A 4,418-nucleotide genomic window follows, 5' to 3' on the forward strand; every position below is an offset into this window, starting at 1 on the left:
GGTATACCGGAGAATGAGCTTGCTCATGCTCTGGCCCGTGAAAAAATACCACCGGGCCCTCCGACTGCCTGGCCAGCCCATTATAATCCCAAGGCAGACCGCGCTACACACCGACAGGACCGCCGCGAACACCTTCGCAATTTGCGCCACATGCGACGAACCCTTCCGTCACCCTCCCATTTCCTTTGCCATGCTGACGCCACTCTAATTCGACAGGCACAGACTAACTCCCTTCCCTGCGAACTGTATTCCCACTACATCCTTCATAAACGGGCAAACCCGCCTGTCTCGTGTGCGGAGAGCACCCCTCAAACATTCATACATATTGGTTATGCCCCCGCGCCACTAACTCTCCCACCATACCTTCCTCGCATACCTTGCCTCCCCCCTTTCACCTCACGTGGGCCCGATGGACCACTCCACCAACCTCTCTGCAGCCCACCCTCTGGCCGCTCCTCGCCGCCCACATCCGACGCATCCAAGGGACACGTGGCCCCACTCCGCCACCGCCGATAAATAACGCCCACCAAACGGGCAGATAAGAAGGCTCGGACTTGAGGTGAAAAATAAAAGTTACCTCTCTCTCTCTCTCTCTCTCGGAAAGGAAGGGGTGCGAACAATACTCAAGTCAATTACCACCACCGGACGCCTCCTGGCTCGCCCGGAAGAGCGTCATCCTAAAGAAAAGGCCCAAAGCGCTGTGTAAATCCTGTTCTCAGTACCCGGCGTTGCAGGTTGGGGCAAGAAAGTATTTCAAGTGAACGATGAAAGAGCACAAAGTTGGTGTCAAAATTAGCGAAGCGCAGTGGCCAAGCACTGCGAGGCATGCGACCACAAGATAGTGACGCAATCATGGTGCGCTGGAAACCAAGCCAAATACGCGCACAAATACGCTTCACTCCTGGCGCGTTCAGCAGATGCCAGAAAATATTAATCGCTGCCTCGGAAACGTTCGCCCTTCCTAGATTTGCAGTTTAGGTTCAGTAAAGTAGTTGCCAACTTTATGTGTGTTTAAAAGCCAAGCTAGCTGCAACTCGACCGCTGCCACAACTTGATGAAGAAACCGAGTAAGGTTGCGGTGTTTTTTTGCAAAAACTCGGTTGGAATTCATTTCTCTCATAAATTTGCATCCGAAATCAACGTCGAACGCTTTCATTTTAATTGCTTAGCTAGGATTAAACGAGATGCCGCATATGAAGAGCTTCGATGCTTGTTTGCTTTGCTTTATTGTGATTTGCTCTGCTTGCTTGCTTGCTTGCTTGCTTGCTTGCTTGCTTGCTTGGACACGTCGAACCGAGTATAAAATCACTAACCGAGCCTTGCTGAGCACGTCTCAGGTGGTCTGGCCGCACCTAAGCTGAGGAGAGCGACACATGCTTAAGCCTCTATAAGGTTTCTTCAGGGGCTAAGTGAGCATGTTTCTACTTTTAAAAGAGGCGCTTCTTCAGAATGGTGACACGCCTCTTATGCGCGAGGAAATCGATGGAACTGTGTCATGGTTCAGCCGCGCCTTTTCGACAGAAATCTCCAGAGATCACACTAGGACAAGCTCTGCCTGTAGCCGCTCTTACGAAAGTGTTTCGAGCAGAGTAAGCTTGCTTTAGTCGGCTTGAACTCTTCGTCACAGCAGCGAGCGGTTGCGCTGCGAGCTTGTGGTCTTGCGGAAAACAGTGGAAGACGACACAGTCGAGGTCGTAGTTGTTCGTGGACACGAACGCAGAGTAGCACCTGTTGAATCTGATTCTCAAGGTCGGCTGACACGCTTTGTACGTCGCAACGCACGTAGTACGAGGAACAACGCATGCAGCACGAGAAACAACGCGCGCTGAAAGCGCGCTCGGGTGCGCCGAAGCATCCCCGGCTCCTCAACATGACGTCACGCAGGCCGACATGGACGAGGTTTCCCTCTGCGCTGTTCCCCTCTCCTGCGCTCGCGCGGGGCGCGGGAAATTTAAACATCGCGTTTTAATTGGTGATTGCGCCACTGTTTTAGCCAAAATCGAAAAAATAATTTCACAGACGTGATCAGCAATGACACTGCTTCAAAACCCTAGAAGGTTAGCCGATTCGAAAACCGCCTCAGTATCCCTTTAAGGGTATGATGCGACAGCGTTAATGAGTGAATGCCCGTATATGCGGAATTGGTCACTCTGGATTTTCACCACTCCTGGTGCAGTGGTGCAACGGTTAAGCGATGCGCCACACTCTAAAAAAAAAAGGTAGTTAAGGTTACTACATTTTGGGCTAGCAACAACGGTCACATATATGACTACCTATGTAGTAACTGTGCGTAGTAACTGGAAGGTAGTAACATTCACTACCTCTGGAGAGGTAGCAACAGTAACTACCTGCAGTAACATTTGCTAGATTGTTAGATTTGCTGCCATTCAGGAAAACCTTTTCATTAAATAAAAACATGGGGCACTGAGTAGCAATGTCACCAGGAATGTTAGTGTACATACGTGTGCATATTCCTATCATCTATTTCCAGATCAACGTAGTAATGGATACTACAAGGGTTATAATGAGGTAGTACAAGTGTAATGACTGCCAAAAAACGTAGTAACAGCAGAAGTCTCTACCTTGTTACTACTTAATTTTCTTTTGAGGTAGGAACAAGGTCGTAGGAACATAGTACACAGGTAGTAAGGGTTAACTACGTTTCCACTACCTTTTATTTCACTGCCCTGCCATGGCATGTGCTGCCACCGGTGGGGCTTGTGCGACCCAGGTTGCTCTTCCCGAGCGACCTCTCGCAAACTATCATTAATTTAACTGCCACCTACCACTGTGGTCCGCCTGCTCATAATCCGGTGGGCAGATTGGGATGACGACACACGGTCACGTGACCTAGTCGGCCCACCTAGGCTGCTTCTCTTGGGATGCTTCGCTCATAACGCCGACGACGGCGGCGAATTATCTGGGGAACGGGAGCCTTAAAGCTATCGCGTTAAAATTAGGGACCCACTACGGGACACGTGGGATGCTCTGAAGCGATACTGGGGAATTCGTTTGACGCTCTATAGGGTAGCTGCTGTGTATGGTATTCCGCAGGGAGCTTCTTTGAGGGACCACTTTTGGAGCCGCTGCGGAACCACTCGTTTTGGTTTGGTTTGGTTTATGGCGTTTAACGTCCCAAAGCGACTCAGGCTATTAGGGACGCCGTAGTGAAGGGCTCCGGAAATTTCGACCACCTGCGGTAATGTCAGTGCACGTTAAAGAACCCCACTCGTTTTGGGATAGCTAATCGAATGTAAGGTTAGACTCCTGAGAAAAGAAAATGCGCGGGAACTTCCGCAATAAGATCGCACAGCGACTGGTTGTAGCTAAGCGCCGGTGTAAGGGGTCTGGTATTTCGATGGTTGCAGATGTCGAGAAGTCAGCCCCGCTCGTTCGGTGGAGTTCGCGGAGATCACTGTGGTTCACGTTTGGGAAAGGGGTCGAAACGCGTCTCTTCTTTTGTCCTGTTTAATCACGGCAGCTATGCGAGGGGCTAAAAAGCACGTTAATTTTTCACGCTCACCAAGTTACGGTCCTGCATCTTCGACCCCTTCCAGATTGTGGACCGAACACCAAGGAGGACAGACCGTGAAGACGAAAGCTCGCGCTTGCCGCATCCGTGATCGTTTTCGCTGCAGTGGAATAAGTTTTCTGTCGCGACATAATGTCTCGACCAAATGCGGCCGTTTGCGCAGAGGAAAAAAAATCCTACTGTCGTAAATTAAAGAGGTGGTTAGAGCCAAACAAAGATTGCTGTTTTTCTGTAGATTGGCCCCCTACTTCTGCATTAAGAAGAGGAAGACGAGAAGCCATGCTCGCGGCTGCGCTCATTTTTTTTTCTGTGCCTTGGCCACTCCCCCGTAGTGGGTATGTGCCATTTTGTTTGAGGCCGTCCAACCAACTCATGGTTCCATGCCGCACGAGCCAGCAGTCCACGTCGCCATCTACAAGACTGGTCGCTTTCCCTAGCAGCCATCTTTCTCGGATCTTGACTAACTGGGCGTTGCTCTAAGTGTACAGCATCACCACCATCATCATCATCAGCCTGACTACGCCCACTGCAGGGCAAAAGCCTCTCCCATGTCTCTCCAATAACCCTGTCCTGCGCTAGCCGCGGCCACCATATTCCCGCAAACTTTTTTATCTCAACCGACCCACCTAACTTTCTGCCGCCCCCTGCTACGTTTGCCTTCTCTTGGAATCCACTCCGTTACCCTTAAGGACCAGCGGTTGTCTTCCCTTCGCATTACATGCCCTGCCCAAGCCCACTTGCTCTTGTTTTCAACCTCTTGCCATATTTGCATTCGGGCTGGAAGCACTGTACGTCACGGGGGTATAACTCAGGTCGATCTGCACTGAGCGGCCGTAATTGACCTAAATCTGGAGCTGGACTACGAAGTGCGCACGCATTCAAACCG

Source organism: Amblyomma mixtum, chromosome 8 (genome assembly GCF_055824585.1).
Source record: "Amblyomma mixtum isolate Tamu chromosome 8, ASM5582458v1, whole genome shotgun sequence".
NCBI lineage: Eukaryota > Metazoa > Arthropoda > Arachnida > Ixodida > Ixodidae > Amblyomma > Amblyomma mixtum.